This window comes from Piliocolobus tephrosceles, chromosome 9, assembly GCF_002776525.5.
Source record: "Piliocolobus tephrosceles isolate RC106 chromosome 9, ASM277652v3, whole genome shotgun sequence".
In the NCBI taxonomy this organism is placed as follows: Eukaryota; Metazoa; Chordata; class Mammalia; order Primates; family Cercopithecidae; genus Piliocolobus; species Piliocolobus tephrosceles.
In genome coordinates, this window is record NC_045442.1 from 25479216 (window position 1) to 25501365 (window position 22150).

Below are 22150 nucleotides of genomic sequence, written 5' to 3' on the forward strand. Positions count from 1 at the left end.
ATACATGGAGGAGACGGAAAGGATTTAGAACTAAAATAAAATGGTAGTGTGTACTGAAATCTAGCCAAAAGAATGATGTCATATTGCTGAAATGTCTAATAAACTTTGGAAGAAGCAAATGCTTTTAATTATTAAAAACTAGCATCAGGACACTCAAAAGTGGAAAATGAAAACATGCAAACAAATAAATGCTCTTAATGCCAGAAGTATAATAAAACTATGTTTTGCAATAAAACTTAAAAAGTCCAAGATAACATTTATCCTCATGCATAGTTTGACTTAGGAGTCAAATGATATCATTCATGAAATTTATCTCCAGTCTTCTTCTCTCATTATTTGTGCTGGCTTCATTCTCAGATAGGTTCTATGCAGTATTAAATCCAGGAAAAAAAGAAGAAAAATAACAATTTAAAAAAATCTTTCTCTTTTCTGATCAATCTCTCCTCTGATTGGTTCAAATCAGCCCCAATGTGATTTCATAACTACCCTCACCTCAATGTTTATAATCAAGGGAATGAAATGTGTTTCTTGGCTTGGGCTTAAGTCTTATGCCCATCTCTGGAAATGGAGTGGGATCGGCCCCATTGAAAGAACACAGCCTGAGGGCAGGGAAGTTATTGAACCCAAGAGAGAAATTAAAGTACTTTTCATGAAAGGTAGGAGAAATGTATATAGGGTGATTTAAGAAAACTGCATTTCCAGTGTGCAAATTGTGTACACGAATATCCCGTGTAGTTGTGATGCTTAGACCAATATTTTGGATAAAGTCTGGTAGTACCTTTCACTCCCAATAGAAATGAAGCCTTACTATAAGAAATAGGCAGAGAACAGCAACCAGAAGTCTCTCCCATGTAAGCCTTGCTTCCACTTGCCACTGCAAATTCAAGCAACTTCAGCAGATAAATCTATATGAGTGCCCACACACCATACTCAAATAACACCTCACCACTAACTACAGCTGCAGAACAGTGTTAATGAGCAATACTGATCTAGTCAGGGGATGGAAAGAGAAAGAATAAAAACATTATTTCTTCGATTTTACAAACCAGAAAAAAAACACATGTTCATCATATGTAGATCTTCCAAGCTATCCAGGATTTACCAAAAAACAAACAAACAAAAACAACAAAAAACCTATTAAATCCAATACTAAATACTGAGAAAAATATAATTCTCTATTTTAGATTTAAATAAAATGAATATGATTTCCAGTTTCCATTTCAACAATATTTTACAATGCTAAGTTTTGTAGGTTGATCCTCATACACATACAAATTTCTTCAGACATGATCCTTTGGTTTCCAGAGTGGAGAGGTAGCCCTTTGGGTTCCAGACAGAAAGACAAGCAGAGGTGGGTGTGTCTCTGCCTTTAGTCTGTTCATCATTTTCCATTTTGTCCTGCTCTTTGTGGAGGTTTTGGTTGCCATCTCAGGACCTTCACTCTGTCTTGCCTCCGCTTCACATCACTTTAAGCCCAAAGTGGAACTGGTCTACTTTGGAGGAGGAGTCTTTGAGGGTCAAATATCTCAGTCAGTTTCACACTGGGTACACCATAAACTGGATCTAGAGATTTCCATCAATACAGGATACTACAGTGCAACACAAAAAGTATTCCTGCCATTACTACTTTTGGAAACAGTGTACATATTTGCAGTTTCTTTATTTTTGTTCATTCATGTCTTTTTCCATCATCCCTAAACAACATACTGTTAGCATCTCCTCCCATTTATCCACATTGTCCCTCCGTATATGCAAAATTCTGTCTTTTTCTGTCCTTTCTTTAAAATTTTGACTATATTTAAAGGCCTGTCTTAAATCATGTCACCTCCTTTACCCCTTTTCATATTATTCTGGTTCACTATTAGTTCTTCATCACAGAATTCATGACACTTATCATCTGCATTACCCACTGTACTCATTAGCTTCTGGTTTTATTGTACGCAAGGAGTTGAAGAGCACTGTACACTCCTAGGTTGGTCCTATAACTTCAAAGTCTCCATGATACCTCCTACATTGTAAGATGTGTTGCTGAAGTAATTCCAATAGTTTCCATACATTTCAAACAATTCTCAAACTGTCATACTACTCTAAATATTCATTGATTGAGCAAATTTCTCAGAAAATCTCATAGTTCTCTGTGCATCAGTGACATCAGACATGCATGTGTTACAAAGGCAGATTCCTGTGTCTTCCCTCCAGAGATTGCGAAGATTGTTTCGGTATGAACTTGAAAGGTTTCTTTTATTCTCTCCTTTTCTCTAATTCATTTTCTTGTTTACTTTATTTTTTTGCATGTTATTTTTGTAGTTTTTATAATTGACAACAAGTAATTCTGAGGCAGGTAAGCCAAGGACCAAACTTTGAGGAATGTTGTCAGGCAAGCTTCAGATACTTTCATTTACGAGGTTCCAGAGGCTTAGGGAATACTGTCTCAAAAAGCATGTCTGAGCCCTCAGTCTGAGTTTTCTTATGTGCTATTTGGTCACACAATCAGCAAAGGCATTGTAAGATTCAGAGCAAATGCCTGAAAGTGGAGAAAGAAGGGAGAAAATTGAGAATGTGAAGCCTGGTTGCGTCTAGACATTGAATTGAGTGGTCTGGATTTGGGATTCAGATAAATTTTACAAATCATTGGTTCAACAGAGGTAAAATCATCCACTTAGGTGTCCAATGAATTGTGAAAAACTCTTCGAAGCATTTGTAAAGGAGAGCAGCTGCACTTCCATAGCCATTGATTGACCTAGTGAAGCAGAAAATTTGATTATTCTCTTTTTTTTTAAGTCTTTAACAGTCATGGCTAATTAGACATAAAACCATCTACAGTAGTCCTATTCAGGATCAAACTGGATATATGACTCAGTGAGCCACTGCCCACACAGGGCAATCTCCAGTTTCCCCATATAAAAATCTTTGAGGGTGGCTTTTGTTAGCACAGAATGTCAAAAATGTTCAGTCACTCATAAAGTGCTTGGTTATGAGACCTTTCAGACTCTTCCCACCTCATGAATCTTTTACAATTACACAGCAGCCGAGACTAGGGACTAGGGTGACACATAAGAGATAGTGAGTGTAAAAAAGTGACATGATGGGAAAATCTCTGCCTGGAAGTCAGGAGACCTTGGTGCTAGTTCCCAGTCTGCCAGAAATCTCAGTCATGAACACTGGGCACTTGGCTAAAAGTTTCACACAGTTTCTTTATTTTTTTTTTCCTCCAAAATGCTGTCATATTCATTTTGCAAATTAAGAAACCATGTCTCAGTAAGTTCAAGAGACTTTCCCAGTGCTACATAGTTACTCAGTGATAAAAGTGAAAGTTGAATCCAGACTGTTTAACTCCAAAGCCTCCTCTGAATCCTCATGTTTGTCTGCCATCACTTGAACCACATGATAAACGTAGGTAACTTAATCTGTAGGTGTGCAATCGTGTATATGTCTATGTAAATGTTTTTGTGTGTATATACATTCCCGTTCTGTATTGCCTTACTTGTATTATAGGAGATACTGAATTTTTTGTAAAAGTGTATGATACCAACGTTGGCTTGCAAAGATAAATGTCAGACATGTGTATGGGAGTCAGACAGGGTGTATGGGCAGAGTTATCTGACATAAAAATAATAGGTACCACTGAGCTATTTACAGGAACCCAAAGCAACAGCCTTATAAGTGTTACCTGGGACACAGGACTAAGGTCCACAGTATCTCTCAATTGTTTCTACATAGTTTTATGTGAAGCTTTCTGATTTTAAAATATTGTCTCAAAAAGAATATCCTCGTCACCAGAAAGTCCATAAGCTGCTGGCTTGATATAGCTGCATTACAAAAATGCAGTCTTACTGTTACAAGAACCCTTGCACTAGGAGACAGGGAATAGTATTATTTACATAAACTTGGAAAACATCATATCACCTTTGCAGGATCTTAGTTGCCTTGTGCATGAAGTGGGTCTGACAGCAGGTTGCTCTAGATGTTTTTACCTGCTCCCCAAAACCAAAGTTTTAGATTTATGGCAGGGTCTAGATGAGAATATCTTTGTCCCATGTGATCAAGAGAAAGAGTAATTAGAAAAAGCAATGCAAAAATTCAAAAGTAGGTCAGACATAAAAGAAAGGTATGACTTTTCTCCATCATTTTTTCCATGAATCACTGGTATTTTAGCAATGGAAATACATTTGACAAGCATTAGGTAAACAAGAGATTGTTATGTCAGGAGGGTGGCTCTAAGAGGGAAGGAGTTTACCATGATGGAGTCATTCAGACTACTGGAGTGGTTATCTCTGTCTCTGCTTTTTTACTTCTTTATACAGAAGTGGTTATTCTCTAGTTTGCTTTAATTTCGGCCTTTAAATATCCCTTTTAGTAATTATTGTAAGACAAGTCTACTAGCTGTGGAGTGTCAGTTTTCTTTATGTGGGAGTATCTTAATTTCACTTTCATTTTTGATGGAGTTTCAAGGGAGATAAGAGTTCTTCATGGAGAGTATTTTTCTTTTATCACTACGAACGTGTCATACAACTGCCTCCAGTTGTGTCTCTCCTCTCCTCCTGGGATTTCCTGGTGCAGGTTGCGATGCTGGCTGATTCCCTGCAGGATGCTGAGGCTCTTTAAATTTGGCTTCATTATTGTTTCTTTTTGTTCCTGGGACTGGATACTCTTAATTGAGTTATATTCTAGTTCTCTGAGTATTAATTTCCTACCTGCTCAAATCTGCTTTAGTTCCCTCTACTGACTTTTTAATTTCCTTGCTGAATTTTCTTACCTTTTTTCTTTTTTTTTTTTTTTTTAGTCGGAGTTTCCCTCTTCTTGCCCCTGCAATGGTGCAGTCTCAGCTCACCGCAATAACGTCCACCTCCTGGGTTCAAGTGATTCTCCTGCCTCAGCCTCCCAAAGAAGCCGGGATTACAGGTGCCCACCACCATGCCCAGCTAATTTTTATATTGTTATTAGAGACAAAATTTCACCATGTTAGCCAGGCTGGTCTCAAATTCCTGACCTCAGGTGATCTGCCTGCCTTGGCCTTCCAAAGTTTTGGGATTATAGGCATGAGCCACTGTGCCCAGTCTCATTACTGAATTTTCAACTTCAGTATTCCTCTTCGGTACATTTTTAAAGCTTCTGTCTACATAATGACTGTCTCTATTTGGCAAGACATCATTCTCATACTTTCCTGTAGTTCCTTAGATGCAGTATCCTTTAGTTCTTTGAACCTATTTAAAATAACTGTTCGGTCTAGTAAGTCCAATGTCTATGCCTCTTCAGAAACAAAGTCTATTGACTGCTTTTGGTTTTCTGCATATGAGCCATACTTTCTTTTTTTTTTTTTTTACATGTCTCATAATCTTCTGTGGAAAACTGGACATTATATTAATACATAATGCAATATGACAATTCTGGAAATCAGATTTCCCTCACAGGATTTGTTGTTGTTTTTATTTTTTGTTATAGATTTTCTGTTAATTACTTTTGTAATCCAAATATGAAAAATCTCTATTCTTTGTTGGGTGTGGCTACTGAGGTCTCTGTTAAGTTACCTTAGTTGTCAACTAATCACCTGTGAAGGATTTCCTTAAATGTCTGAAACCAGTAAGTCTCCAAAATGAAATAAGGCCTGTGGTGTTATACATTTCAATTTCATAGAGGTTGGGGTATCAAGCAGCTCATCTCTGCTTACTTATTCAGTTTAATAATTTTTCCAGGATAGGAAAACAAATGTGAAAACATTTTTTTTCATGTTAAGAACACAAAATTTTTCTAAATGCAAATGGGCTCTTGATACGTAAATATTAGCCTTGCCTTGGGAATTTTTCTTCATTATCAATAAGTCAGCATATAACTACTATTGTTTCAGGCTCTTTTACCAAACAGAGGAGCTTGGCAGTGCCATCAGACGGGGTCAGTGATGCATTTATTACATTACAGCATTACATAGACTGAAGAGAAAACAAATTATATAACATCATATATGATATGATGGCACGGTGGATATATTTCCTTAGGATAAATATCAAGTATCAAACCATTACCTCTAGAGGGAAAATACTTCTGGAAAGAAGATTGGAACAATTATGTTACACAATTCTGCTTACTGAGATATTTTGAGTCAATCAACTACAGGAATTTTAAAAACAAAGTGAATCAGATGGTATCTAAGACAGTGTATGTAACTTTTTTCTTCACCGTGGTCTTGGGTTATGTTGGTATCTTCTTTATGTTATACATTGTATATAGGCTCTCTAGAGATAATAGCTTAGAATACTGACCAAAAATAGTACCTTTATGAGAAAAAGAAGAAATAAGGGAGGAGGATTGATAAGGAGATTATTAAGATGGAGTAGAAAAAAATGAAAGGGGATGCAGAGGTGGGAAGCTTACTTCAATATCAGTGTTTGTGTCTAGCATCATTATAGGCATGTGTAAATTCTGAAATCTTTTCTGACCTGAACTGAATTGGTAATTAATTTGATAAAAAGAAGTTAACCTAGTAGGAGACCCTTGAAAAGATACAGGTTTGGGGTAGGTGGAAATGTTTAGTTTAAAGCTGTTGGCTTTGCCAAGAGTAGATATCACTGTAAATTGAAGGAGGAAAGAAAAAAAAATGTAAAAGAAGGTCAAAAAGCTATGAATTATGAGCTGTATTTATATCAAATGATAAGCTCTGTATTCGAAGAATATGCAAAAAGATTAAAAATATGTTTTTATATACTGTGATTTTTTTTTTTTTTTTTTTTTTTTTTTTTTTTTAGAAAAGGCACTGAATGATTCAGGTGTTTAAGGTGTTCATTTTCTTCTAAATCCATCCAGATGTCTTTATTCCAAGGTTGAGGCTCCTACTTCTTTCCAATGTTCCAACAACCACATGAGGGGTTTTGTGACTGTAAATCATGTTATCTTATAGTCATTCAACCCACAGAATAAAATTTGGATTTATTTTTTAGAGATAATTGCAAGAAATAAGATTTTAGTTTCAGGCCACCATTGAAGCTTTCTGTTACTTAGCCATTGAGTTGATCTCAGAGATTAGAGACTTGGTTCATAATTTCTTTCTGAAAGCTCCAGAGCAGTGAGTATTGGCCATCTTACTCACAGTCTTTATAGCCTTTATTATTTCTGTAACATAAAGTGCAGTTGCCACTTAGTGCCCAAAGCACTTGCTCTGTTAAGATCTTTGTCACAATCAACCACAGGTGACATTAATTGTAATGAAACTGAGTGCCATGGATTGCCATTTTCCCATTTTCTTTTAGTAAAGAACTCACTGCTATATTCAGTGCCAAGTAAAGCATCAAACCATTCCCATAAACCATGCTCACTTGGTTCTGCTGCCTCGGAGGAGGCTAGTTCCAGGAATATCAAAAGAAACTAGATCCTTTAACACTGCTGCTTCTAGAGTAAGTGACTTGCTGACAGAAACAGAAACAGTGAACAGAATGGAAAGGAGCCCTTCCTTTTCTCTTCCTCCTGTCTTTGTCTTCCTTTGGTGCATTTTTCTATGGGACTTAAGAAGAAGCCATCTAATGACAGAGAAGAGTTGTTTGCACAGTCTCATGAAGCAGAGTATGGAAAGATAAATTTGAAAGGAAAGGGAATTGCATAAGTATTGACATAGCTTCATGGGCAGCAATGAGTCATTCTTTAAAGTAAGCTTATGTGTTTCAAGTTTTGACCATATTTGTGTATAGAATTGGGACTGAATCTCTAAATGGAAACTCAAGCATGAAATATATGGGGAGATACATACATATATATATGATGTTTATATTTATATCAATATGGGTGGGGAGATAATAGAGGGGGAAAATAATGTATACATAGTACAGGAAAAGTCAGAAATTTTTAGTTTTCCATAAACCTATCAAGAAAAATTCAGTGTGTATTTATGTGTATGTCTGTGTGTGTGTGTGTTTAAATTCTTACCGAAAGAGATTGTTTGAGCTTAAACATAGAATTAAACTTGAATACACATTTACTTAAACCAATTCTATCCCTGTTTTGGGAAAATTTATTTTATTGAGGTAAGTATAATGCACTACGATATAAGAAATCATTACACAAAACATATTAGAAATAAAAAAAAAAACTGTGGGAAAATTGGCGTTTACTTAAATGTCTAACAAAATATCTTTCTTCTATCGAAGTGTTTATCATTTACAGTAAAACAGTATGTTGGAACCAAAATGCAGTAGCCTTCCAATTTGACTGTCTATGTATAAAAGAATAAGCCATTTTGGACCTCTCACTTGAGTGTTTTATTGCATTTCTTGTGTTGGGTCATCAAAAATATCCTGCTGGACATAATATAATTTTGTATAAACAGTAATTCCATTCTTCCTCTACAGGATGTAAATGGAATCAGACATGCTATTGCCAAACTTAAGGATTCTACATAACTCACGCATTCTAGAGTATACACAAAATATAAGACTGAATCTTTCAGGAAGGTGTTTAAGACAGATAAATGAGAAGGAAGAGAAACTAGATTTTAAAGCAAAACTGTATGTTGACAGGAACACATTCTGGTTTTTACTCTGTTTGTTTCTACAAATAATTTCACAAATTTTTGACAATAAATTTGAGGAAAAGGAGGAAGAGCCTTTGGAGTTGCCTGGTTTCAAGAGCATGGTTTCAGAAAGTGAGTCTTGGTGTGCTGAGAAATTCTCTTAGAAAATTTCAGACCTCAATGTATTTTTTGAGGTTTGGTGTCCCAAGTGCATTCCAAGATTGATAAGCAAGTTCAGGGTATTCCAAAAAGAAATAAGAAAGATAGCTTACTTTATCATAGAGAATGAGTCTTTAGACTGAACATAATTTAAAAGAGGATGTTTGAAACACTGGAAATAGTAAATTTTTTTAAAGACATTGCATTTAAACCAGTGGGAGGTGGTATGAATTCCCAGATGAAAAAATGGAAAATAGTATCACTTTTACATTTGAACTGTTTGGAGTGACAGAATTTTTTTTTTTTTAAAGCAGAGTCAGTAAAGGCAAACCTTTTACATTGTTATCATCTTTTTGATGAAGACATCTTACATCTGTCTAAAATTTTGGCTTCTTTGCTATAAAAGCCTTTGTTATTGATTATTTTTCATTCATATAGGATTGAACTACAGTAGATTTACAGCCAGCAAAGTAGACTAGAAACAAGCTACTTGTTGATGAAGGTGAGGCTTGGCTAGTTCCCAGTTGTTTGAATTCACATTCCTTATAGGATATCTAAGGCACCCTCCTCATGTTACTTAGAGCTTCAGTGGCAGGGTTCTATATCCAACTGCATTTTTTAGGCTGATTAAGTGAAACAGCTCCACGGAGTTAAGGAAGGTAATCCACTAGAAACTTCCCCATTTATGTCTACCCGTCCTCATCCCTAAAAATATTGTGACGAAATTAACATATCTGTGTGTCATTTTACCTAACAATAATAATCTCCTATGATGGAGTTACAGGAAGATAACTATGGCCACTCTATACATTGATTTCGTATTGAGATAAAAAATCCTTATGAAAAATGAAACTGAAATGAAAAGTCCTTGGTATTTGTAAATACATATGCAATTTGCAAATACACGCATGGGGTTTGTCAGTATTATTATGCATGTAAATATTTTCATATTAACTATTCACATAGTTGGGGTATTTGATTCAGATAGAGAGAGGATGTCATTTTTTGTTTTACAAAATGTTGGACTAAGAGCTTACTGTTTTCTGGAATCTGAAGTTCTTGTCACTTAGAACAAATGATAGCCATGCACAGCATTGGAGGAGACAGCTTCAGGTTGAGGAGACGCTCTTTGGGGTCCATTTTATTTATTTGATGTGCCTTTTTGTGCTTTCACTAGGTGACATGCTTTCCCCCTGCCTTTATTGAGCATCCCACTTTGAAAAAACAAACAAAAAAGCAATGATGACTCTTCATAAAAATAAACAAAATATTCTCCTCTGTTTCTCCACTCTAGCTGTATTATCACCTTTACTCCCCATATCGCCAAATAAGGTTCTTGGTCAAAAAGGCTACATTGATCACCCAGAAATGTCTTTGCTCAAGAGTCAGAAAAAATACCTTGCATTGGAGCTCTTGAGAAGCTACCCTTGCCCTTAGTCCAGAAGTATAATTCTCAAATCTTATCAGCAGAAAAGATGGCAAGTAGAATTGCCTTGGCGAATATTTTTCAGTCAGAATTTTTAACCAAAGAAGCCTGTCAGACAATTAACTTGGAATCCATCCCAATTATAAAGCCATTACAGAAAGTAATTAGAAAAATCTAAGGCCTAGGCTTCAACCACAAATGTCTGCATAACCCATTCAGCAAGGTTTAGAGCATTTGAACTGGACTGATTCTTAAATGCTGCTGCATCCTGGCACTAGTCTGAGGCTCTATACATTCTCTAACCCAGAAAGCTGGTCATTATTTTCCTAAAATAACAAAATTGACTTCCTTCTGGAGGCTGGCTCTGACATGACCCCAGCCTGTAATTTCATCTTTCCTTACTAAAGACTCAGGGTTCAGGGTGGAGCTACTGCTCAGCAATGACCGCCTGTCTGTGAGAGGACTCAACCTCTCTTTGGAGTTCTCACACATTCCTATTACCTGTCTTCTTAGAGAGACTTCTAAACCGGTCCCAGTAAGTCCTACCTAACCTCCTGCTATTTATGGCTATTTGTAATGGCTTCTCCTTAAGTAACTTGGCTATAACCAAAAAATAGGACAACATTAAGGGATGCACTTCTCTGATTATGTTACAAAATACTGTGACATTTGTCTTGCTGCTCTCTTTATTGCCCTCTTGGCTGGTTTGTCTTGATTAAGTCAGTTGACATTTGAAGAGGACCATATAGCAAGGAACAGAAAAATAGCCTGCAACCAATATCCAGTTAGGAACTGAGGCTTTTGTTCCTAAAGACTTTGAGGTCCTGACTCAACAAACAACCACACGACTTTGGAAGTGGATCCTTCCTCAGTCATAGATCAGATGAGACCTTTAGTCAGTGCCACCTGGATGCAGTTTTGCGAGGGACCCTGAAACAGGGGACCCATTAAGTTATGCATAAATTTCTGACCCATAGAAACTGTGACGTAATATGTGTGTGTGTGTGTGTGTGTGTGTGTGTGTGTGTGTGTATGTTATCATAGCAAAATACACAAAACATAAAATTTACATAAAATTTAACCATGGACTTCTGTGATAGTAAGTACATTTACATTATTGTGCAATAATATGGTTTGGCTGTGTCTCCACCCAAATCACATCTTGAGTTGTAGCTCTCAGAGTTTCCACAGGTTGTGAGAGGGATCCAGTGGGAGACAATGGAATCACGGGGGCGGTTTCCCCCTTACTGTTCTTGTGGTAATGAATAAGTCTCATGAGATCTGATGGTTTTATAAAGGGAAACCCTTTTGCTTGGCTCTCATTCTGTCTTGTCTGCCACCAAGTAAGACATGCCTTTCACCTTCTGCCATGACTGTGAGGCCTCCCCAGCCACATGAAATTGTGAGTCCATTAAACTTCTTTTTCTTTATAAATTACCCAGTCTCAGGCATGTCTTTATCAGCAGTGTGTAAATGGACTAAAACATGCAACTATCACCAACCATCCATCTTCATAATATTTTCCTCTTCCCTAACTGTTGCTCCTTATCATTAAATACAAGTCACCATTACACTTTTTCCCCAGCCTCTGGCAACCACTATTCTACTCTCTGTCTCTATGATGTTGTCTACTCCAGGTTATCTCATATAAGTCGAATGATACAGTATTTGCTCCTTTGTGACTGGCTTACTTTGTTTAGCATTATGTCTTCAAATTTCATCTAGTTTGCAGCATGTGTCAGACTGTCCTTCCTTTTTAAGACTGAATAATATTTCTTTGTCCATTCATCCATCAATGGACACTTGGGTTGCTTTCACCTTTTGACCATTGTGAATAATGTGGCTATGATCATGGTCTTACAAATGTCTGTTTGTGTTCTTACTTTCAGTTGTTTTAAATATACAGCCATATGTGGTAATTTTCTAATTTTTTTGTGTGTAATCATCACACTGGTTTATAGTCACTAGGCTTTGTGGTAAATTGCTGCACTGTAATAGATAACTAAAAGGAATAGCTTCTAGAAAAGTGAAACAAACAACAAACAAACAAAAACACATCCTTGTACTAATGGAGCTTATAGCCTAGTAGGGGAGACAGAAATAATCAAATGCTCCTGGCACTGGATGAATATTCACAACTTTTGTGCATATGGAAAGAGAGAAGTGTATGGCATAATGGGATTTGTAAAATCCCTAGGCTGTTATCCAGCCTAGGAAGTGGGGCTTACTATCAATCCACTCAAGCAGGAGGAGTAACTTTGGACAAGCCAGCTGGCTAACAGCGTGTAGCACAGATTGAACAGAACGAAGTTTCTTGCTTTGAGATCTTATCCTTTCTTTGCAGCAGAAGACACATACCATGAAAGAAGAGAAGAAAGCACATTATCAATGCTTCATATGCAACCATATCCGATGCCAACAGCCTAGCCTTCCCTCTTCTTGTATGCTGCTGTTACAGTGACAGCATTGATTGCATATTCGTAGTACAGATTTCACTGGACTGGGTATTATTTTTTGTTTATTTTGTTTGTTTTATTTTGTTTTCATTTTTATTTTATTATATTTATCTATTTATTTTTGATACAGTCTCGCTGTGTCGCCCGAACTAGAGTGCAGTGGCGCCGTCTCGGCTCACTGCAACCTCTGCCTCCCAGGTTCAAGCGATTCTCCCGCATTATCCTCCTGAGTAGCCAGGATTATAGGCATGAACCACCATGCCTGGCTAATTTTCATGTTTTTAACAGAGACAGGATTTCACCATGTTGGCCAGGCTGGTCTTAAACTCCTGGCCTCAAGTGACCCGCCCACTTCAACCTCCCAAAGTGCTGGGATTACAGGCGTGAGTCACTGCACCCGGCTATTTTGTTTTTAAATAGACAGCATTTTCTGCCTTGTTAATTTACAGATTTATTTTGTTAATTAACAGATGTGAGTCTTAGTATCCCTCAAAGCAAATAATTAGACTCAGTGTTACTTGAGTTGAATGTAGAAACTGAACAGACAATGGCAGACCCTCTTCCTATTAAGACTACTTGAAGTTTGGTTTTGTTTTGTTTTAATTTTAGGACCTTCATGTCTCTCAAATGGACTTATAGCCTATTTTGGGTTGAAATCCTCAATGATTGGCAGCTAAGCTACAAAATATAAAGAACGACAATATTTGCCCTGTGTCTTGGAGTTTCCTTTGAAAATATTTTGAATTCTAGATATATATGTACAATCATTCAGAAATAATTTTACTCACAAGTTTTATTTTTATATCTTCTCCATCAGAAATACATAATAGAAAAACAAACTAAATGCATTAAGAAAATGAATTTTGGGCTAGGCGCAATGGCTCAGGCCTGTAGTCCCAGCACTTTGGGAGCCTGAGGCAGAAGCATCATTTGAGGTTAGGAGTTTGAGACCAGCCTGGCCAACATCGCAAAACCCCATCTCTACTAAAAATACAAAAATTAGCCAGGCATGGTGGCACTTGTCTGTAAGACCAGCTACTCGGGAGGCCTCAGCAGGAGAATTGCTTGAACCCGGGAGGTGGGTTGAACTCCAGCCTGAGCGATCTAGTCAGACTCCATCTCGAAAAAAAAAGAAGAAAGTAATGAATTTTGAATTTCACTTGCCCAGTTAATTGGGATTCCCCACTCTGGTGTTTTTTTCTGCCGTAGGCATGCACAACCTCTCTTCTCACAGCTGGTCCTGGGATGTTACTAAAGCTATGGTTTAAATAGTTTTGATTTTTTTTTTTTTTTTCCTTTTTGCCTGCTGTCAGGCTGTGATAACTCCAGTGCTAATTGGCTACATGATTTGAAACTGCATTTTCTATATCCTATTTTTAGAGTGACAACATGAGAAGTGACAATATGAAGCAACTGATTTCAGGAAAAAAAGAAGACACATAGATAGCAAAAAGGCACAGACCAAATAGCAAAAGACACTGAGTATTAAAATGAAATTAATACTCACCATTTAAAATGAAGCGCACACATAAATAAGGATGAGTAGAGTTGAACTACAGGTAAGCTGTAGGTAATCGTATACCAGTATAAACTCATGCAATAAATTAGCATAGTTTTGAGAGTCATAGATTTTCACAGAATAAAGGGAATATTTGAATTCCCAGAGGATTCATTGCAAGGTAACTTCAATACGGAGTTACTCTAAAGCATTATAAATGAAATTGTTTATAAGTTCTAAACTGTCCATCCAAGAATGGGCTGTTACTCTTGTATGAAGGCAGGATGAACAAAATTGGAAGTAGTCAGATTCTAGAACCCCTTTATACCCAGTGTGTACTCTTCTCCAGAAAAAAAAGATCCATATGTTGTTTTAGTATCCCTCGTAATCACTTGAAATTCAGGTTTGAAATTAGTGTTTCAGCCAAGAGAGGTTCTCTGTCGTGACCCTCCTGGAAGCTGACCCTACACATCTGATATTTAGCCTCTAAAGGATCTGGACCAAGACAGGATTAGTGAATATCTCAAGTACAATTGAGAATGTAAGAGAATATAAGTACAAAAGAGAAAGTACATTTTTTTTTCTTTTTTTCCTCTCCCAAGCAGTATGTTTTCTGAAGCTTTCTGGGCCTTACTTTTGTTGCTTATTTGTTACTTCTTGAAAATAATAGAGGTTTTCTCATTTGCTCATCAAATGTTGCTCATCAAATATTCAGTTTCTTCATAGCAGCACTAGTCTCTCAGGAAATTGTTTATCAAATATTGAGTTTCTTTACAGCAGCATTAGTCTCTCAGGAAACAACAGTATGGTCATACTAGGGGAGCCAATTGAAGAGGATGTCAGGATATGTAAGGTTCCTTCACAACCCAACCTGATATGACTTAGAGAGGATTAAACTTTTCTTCCAACCTATGCATCTGAAGGTCTATCTTCGTATGTCTATTAAGAATGGAAGGGAGTGAGCTGAGAGCAAATCTCTCCTCCTAAGTTTTTAAGGGAAATCTGGCTTTAATTAACACTGGAATTAAAAGCAGATTTTGAATTTTTAAAACTTTATTGCAAAGCTGTCTAATGCCATATTTATTTAGAGGTGCTACATACTGGGTTGTGGGAAACAAAGAAAATATGGGAACTTAGTGATCCAGTTAACCTCTCTACCTGTCAGTGAGCAAATAATCTCTGCCCTATAGTGTCTGACTCTCCTGATGTCAGGGGTTTTGTATCTGGCTGCCTTGATCACCAGCTCTATACCTGAAACATTCTCCAAGCATTAGACCACCAGACTAGGGCTTCAGTTAGACTTAACATAGAATTATAAAACACTGCCCCTTTGCTCAAAGAGTTTATTATAGTCTATTTGAGAGACTATACACTTACACACACACATATATATAGATAAAAACACACATTTATGCATAAATATACATATATACACACATACACATAATATATGTAGATTTATATACATACATTTATATATGTATATAAAATATATGTGTAGAATATCTATACATATATGTATACATATATACATATATAGATATTTGTATTCATATACATATATGTCATCTTATTCTCTGTGTATGTCTTTATATACATACATATATACATACTCCCAATATATAATCTACTGTCTCTGTGTATCTGAATACACCACAGACACACACACACAGACATATAAAATATGTGTATGTATATATGTATGAAGGAGTTAGTAGGAAAACTTTAAGGAAATGTAGTGATTTTAGTGTATACAAATCTGAGTTTGCAACCAGACCCACTAGAGGGTGATGCTGAATAGAACCTCTGCCTTCTCTCGTTCTCAATTATTTAATCTGGAAAATGGGAACAAATGCAATATTCACAATTCTCTCTATTCAATCTTCCAGAAACGGAGAACTCCCTTTACATGATTTATTCCCAAATGGTTAGACTCCCTAGTGGGTGATATTTGCACTGTGTACACATCAATTTCAATAAGAAAAGACAGATATTTCTTTAATGGAAACACCCTAGTCAGTGGCACAGCCATGATTGGGACAGCAGTCTCCTAATTTATGTGTATTTGACTTATCCAATGGATTGAGCATCAACTATGATAGGTTAGAGGATATAATGGAGAGAACAATCATAAATTATTTTTGCCATCATGGAGTTTATACTCTGAAAGCTGGCACTCTGAGAGGAGACAGGCACACATTCACACAAGCACACACAAACACATACTAATTAAAAGTATAACTTCAGAGGTATATTATGTTAGGAAACCATAACATAGATTGATTTGACTTTGGGAGGTAGGAGTATGACAGAGAAGGTATGGAAAGATGAGCTGTAATGTTGCGGGAAGTCAGTGACCCCAAACGGAGGGACTGGCTGGAGCCCAGCAGAAGAGCATAAATTGTGAAGATTTCGTGGACATTTATCAGTTCCCAAAACTAATACTTTTATAATTTCTTACACTTGTCTTTACTGCAATCTCAGAACATAAATTGTGAAGATTTCATGGACATTTATCATTTCCCCAGTCAATACTCTTATAATTTCTTATGCCTGTCTTTACTTTAATCTCTTAATCATGTTATCTTCGTAAGCTGAAAATGTACATCACCTCAGACCACTGTTATACAAATGGATTGTAAAACCTGTGTGTGTTTGAACAATATGAAATCAGTGCAGCCTGAAAAAGAACAGCAATTTTCAGGGAACAAGGGAAGATAACCGTAAGATCTGATTGCCTGCAGGGTTGGGCAGAATAGAGCCGTATTTTTCTTCTTGCTGGGAGCCTATAAGCAGACATGTGAGTAGGAGAAATATTGCTGAATTCTTTTTCCAGCAAGAAATATTAATAATTGATACCCTGGGGAAGGGATGCATTCCTGGGGGTAGGTCTATAAATGGCTGCTCTGGGAATATCTGTCTTATGCGGTTGAGATAAGGACTGAAATACACCCTGGTCTCCTGCAGTACCCTTAGGCTTACTAGGATTGGGAAATTCCAGCCTGGGAAATTCTAGTCAGACCAGTTGTCTGTCTTGAATCCTGTTTCCCGTTAAGATGTTTATCAAGATAATGCATGCACAGTGGGACATAGACCCTCATCAGTAATTCTTACTTTGCCTTTGCCTTGTGATCTTTATGGCCCTTTGAAGCATGTGATCCTTGTGACTTACTCCCTGTTTATACACCCTCTCCCCTTTTAAAATCCCTAATAAAAACTTGCTAGTTTTGCAGCTCGAGGTCACCATCACAGTTCTACCAATATGTGATGACACCCCCAGCAGCCCAGCTGTAAAATTTCTCCCTTTGTACTCTTTCTCTTTATTTCTCAGACCGGCTGACATTTAGGAAAAATAGAAAGAACCTATGTTGAAATATTGGGGGCTGGTTCCCCCAATACTATAACATCAAAGATGATTTGGGGTGAAATGTGGGTGGGTAGGAGGGAGAAGAGATGATGAAGCAAGAAATGTAAGGAGTGCACAAGGCATAAAGCAGATGAATGTGGCTGGTTTGCTTGAGTAAAAAAGAAAAAGAGGAGTGTAAGATGAAGCTGGAGAGATAGCCAGTAGTTAGACCATGAAGGTGCCTGCAAATTATGTAACTGTTATAAAAATTCTTTTGTATTTTAGGAACAATGAGAAACCTTTGAAGAAGTGGTAGAAGCTAGGGAAAGTGGATTACATGATCAGAGATCATGAGATGACTTTTAGATGTAATGTTCTTTTTACCTGTAATGTAGGAAATTGATGGTTTGGGGGATAATGTGGATTAGGGACACCAGTTAGGAGACTCTTGAAACTTTATAGAAACCATTTTTAGGCCATGGTAGCATGGATAAAGGTGCTGGTGGCAGAGGGTGTATTATTTTCCTATGAATGCTGTAACAAATTACCACACGTTTGGTGGCTTGAATAACAGAAATGTATTCCATTACAGTTCTGGAGGCCAGAAATCCACAATCAGTTTCATGTGATCAAAACCCAGGTATCCATCTATTGACAGCCCCTTTTGAAGGCTCTGGGGAGAATCCATTCCTATTCTTTTCCCACTTTGGTGGCAGCTCCTCTCTCTCTGCCAGGTCCCAGGGTCCATAAACTGTGTGAGTTTTGCATTCAGGACTTGCTAGGCAGTGACACCCTGCTATAGGTGTTCTGTTCCATGAAAGGAAATGGAAAGAGGGAAGTCAATACTTTCAGTCAACTCTAGTTTGACCTCTTGATTATACTACTGCAGTAAGTCGTTCAGTCCTTGGCAATTACTTTTGCTTTTGGCTTATTGCTTTAATTGATTTTTCAAATATCCCCTCAGTTGAGTTCCTGATGACTGGCATTCTTACTCTGAGACAGGGTCGGGTACCTACCATCAGCAACATCACTATATGATGAGATGAGATGAGAAACTGGATTTCTGGAAGGGCTCACTTTATTGGAGGAAGCTCCTTTTACTAAGAGAACACTTGAAATTTTCTTCCTCCAAGCCTGTCCCCATCTCAGGCCTCTCTGGAGACTAGCCTCACTCTGGGGTGCCTGACTCTATAGTCTTCTTTCTCTCAGGCTTCAACTCTGCATCCCATGTCCCACTCACTTTTCCATTTTGGTCTGTGTTCTTCCTTGATGAGCTCACACAGCATTTCAGGCCTCTAGTATCTGTCTTCTCTCCTGTAGTAGCCAGATCCAACAGCCATGTGCCAGTCTGGTAAGTCTAACATAAAAATAAAATCTCTTATAGCTTCCTGAAATCACTCCCTCCTATGACTACTCAGACTCACCCAGGAACCCATCAGACCCCAAGGACACAGTGAATAAGACTAGCCCCATCCCTGCTCTCACAGGGCTTATATTCTAGCTGGAAAAATTACTATTAAACAGTAAAATAAATATGCAGTGGACAGGCTAGAAAGATTATGCTTCTATTTCTAGGGCTCATTTATTATTTGTTTTCTTCCCATGAGGTGCAGCAAGAACACCAGAGAGACCCGATCATGAGGACAGAGACTTTAGGTTAAACCAGGGTCTCTCTTCCTTGTTACCTTAGCGCAGATCACAAAACAAAGTTATTTCTGTAAGTCAGGGATTTTCCCCAATGGTCTGACAAGGACGGGGTGACACTTGCTTGTTGGTATCACTAAGGAAGCTTTATAGAAGCATTTTCTCTCATTACCGAAATGTGATCCAGGCACATAGGTCTTCAGAAAGAAGGCAGGTTTTCCTGTGGGGGTCTCATCTGAAAGCAACACTAGAGCTGCTCACTTGATTTTTTTTTTTTTTTTTTTCAGATGGAGTCTCACTCTGTCACCCAGGTTGGAGTATAGTGGCACGATTTGGCTCACTGCAACCTCTGCCTCCCAGGTTCAAGCGATTTTCCTGCCTCAGCCTTCCAGGTAGCTGGGATTACAGGTGCGCACCACCATGCCTGGCTAATTTTTGTATTTTTAGTAGAGATGGTGTTTCACCATGTTGGTCAGGCTGGTCTCGAACTTCTGACCTCGTGATCCACCTGCCTCAGCCTCCCAAAGTGCTGGGATTACAAGCATGAGCCACCGCACCTAGCCTTGATCTCTTTACCCTATGGCCACCTGCAAGATCATCTGCCTTCATCTCCTAGACCAACCTTGCACAGAAGGGCTCAGCATTCCCATGCTTGCTTGTGAGCCAGCATTGGCCTAAGGTCTCATTCAAACCAAAGCACTTAAGGCATATCTCTAGGTTCTCTTAACCTATTATCCCAATCCCTACAAAACTGAGGCCCTGTCAATTTTTCTTCAGGTTTCTCTCCAAGCTCTGGAATCTTATCTTTGCAACCCCGCTTAGGGCCATGGTCTAGCTACCTAGCCTGTACATTTCATGATGCCAAATGTGTGTCTGCTTACACTCGTCCAAACTGCTGGGCCTGGATTCTTCCCTGCTGCCGTACCTCAGAATTTCCAGAATGAACAGCTGGCCTGGATCATGGCCTTTTGCTTAAGGCCCAAATGTGAGGCTGGACTTTTTGCCTGCAAGGACACCTTGATCTGTACAGAGGACCTAGTTAGCAGCCAGCCCTAGTGCTGCTGAGCCTGTGCAGCTGGATCTCTTCATGTCCCATCTTTTCATCATGGCAGGAGGCTGGCCTGAGAATATGCCCCCTTCAATATACATGCTACCATTACCTCCTATAGTACATGAGCCCCTCTTTTAGTGTAAGCATTGCTCTCTCAGATTAAATATAGAAGCATTATGAGAGAGAAGCCTAGAGAGAATATTTAGGGTAAAGAACAAAGGTAGCCTTAATGTAATATCTCAGACTCTACAGAATGAGATATTCTCTAGGCAAATGACATTCTCTAGGCAAATGTTGGTGACATCTTATTTAGAGTCTTAGATTAACCAGATGGCATAGCTGGATCATGACTCACAGCAAGGTGTCTACCTTTATTCACCTTGCAATGAGGAAAAATGTATAAATAGAGTTAGCAACTGACTGTTCCAAAGTACCCTGAGGACAGACAGTCTCTTCTCTAATAAGGAGATACTTTATCCAGAGTGACAGATTGCTCAGAAGGTCACATTTTCTCCATGTGATCAGGCTGAATTTTATGATGTAGCAGGTTGATAGAGGGACTATTTCTGCAATCGGGGACAGCACATCATGAGCCCAAAGGGCTTTGTTCAGAGGCAGGAGAGACTCTTGAAGACTATAATGAGGAGGAAGATTGGTCTGAATCTCCCTTCAAGAGAATACTCCATCTGTATCTCTCCAACTTGGTAAGCCCATGCGTAGGTTTGTGTTCCTATCGTGGAAGGACAATTAGGAAGTATACGAATTCTGCAGCAGCCCACATATTTTATTCTGAACGACACATTAATTTATCTAATTCTCATTCAGTTTTAAAATATAAGAATCATGAAATCCTAAGTATTTTATATATTTTTTGACAATTATATAATAACGTATTCAAGCAACATGCAAATCAGAAAAAAAGACAACTAAAGTTTACATAAGGGTACAACCAACCCTCATGAAAGTGTAAAGCCTTTTTTCTATGAATTGATTAAACAAAATATGAACATTAATATCACTATGAAGAAAAAATGAAATCATTTATAAACTCTCTAAAAAGAAGTATCTAAACATCTTTCTATATGTGCTTCCTCGCATTTTTCCTATCAGTTTTTATATACTCTGTTCAAAAATACGTTCATGTTGTCATCTTTATTAACTTATTTTGTTTGTTTGTTTGTTTGTTTTTGAGATGAAATCTTGCTCTGTCACCCAGGCTGGAGTGCAGAAGCGCAAGCTAGGCTCACTGCAAGCTTCACCTCCTGGGTTCACACCATTCTCCTGCCTCAGCCTCCCAAGTAGCTGGGACTACAGGCACCTGCCACTACACCTGGCTAATGTTTTATATTTTTAGTAAAGACAGGGTTTCACCGTGTTAGCCAATATGGTCTAGATCTCCTGACCTCATGATCCACCTGCTTTGGCCCCCCAAAGTGCTGGGATCATTAACTTATTTTTTAAACTTAAGAGTTTAACATTGATATGCTTCTGCATTATTCATGTTTCCATATTCTTAAATTAATTCTGTCATGATATGTTGAAAGCTAGGTTGTATTAAATTAAATCAATGTATTGGTTCTTAACCAATCTTAGATCTATCTATCTATCTGATATATTTTGGATGTCTCCTTCAATTCTCTTGTTGGGACACAATCCCCGGTGTTGGATGTGGGGCCTGATGAGAGATGTTTGGGTCATGAGAATAGATCCCTCATGGCTGGGTGCTGTCTTCACAATAGTGAGTGAGTGCTTGTGAGATCTGGTTGTTTAAACCTGTGTGGCACCTCCCCCTGATTCTCTTGCTTCTTTTGCTCCCTCTCTCACTATGTGAAATGCTTGCTCCCCATTTTCCTTCTGCCATGATTATAAACTTCCTGAGACCTCACCAGAGACTGAGCAGATGCCAGAGCCATGCTTCCTGTACAGCCTGCAGACACATGAGCCAATTAAACCTCTTTTCCTTATAAATTATCTAGGCTCAGATATTTCCTTACAGCAATGCAAGAATAGCCTAAAATGCTGTCTGTCCATATATATATATATATATATATATATATATATATATATATATATATA

The 22150-nt window shown here is 37.9% G+C and overlaps 1 long non-coding RNA gene across 1 annotated transcript in view; it reads left to right on the forward strand.

Moving 5' to 3' along the window:
- The first annotated feature begins 544 nt into the window (after window positions 1-544).
- The window catches only part of LOC111538725, a 196523-nt gene continuing 174917 nt past the window's right edge, over window positions 545-22150 (forward strand). Inside the window, exon 1 of the long non-coding RNA XR_004229141.1 lies at window positions 545-656. This is a non-coding gene — a long non-coding RNA (uncharacterized LOC111538725). The remainder of the gene's footprint in view (window positions 657-22150) is intronic.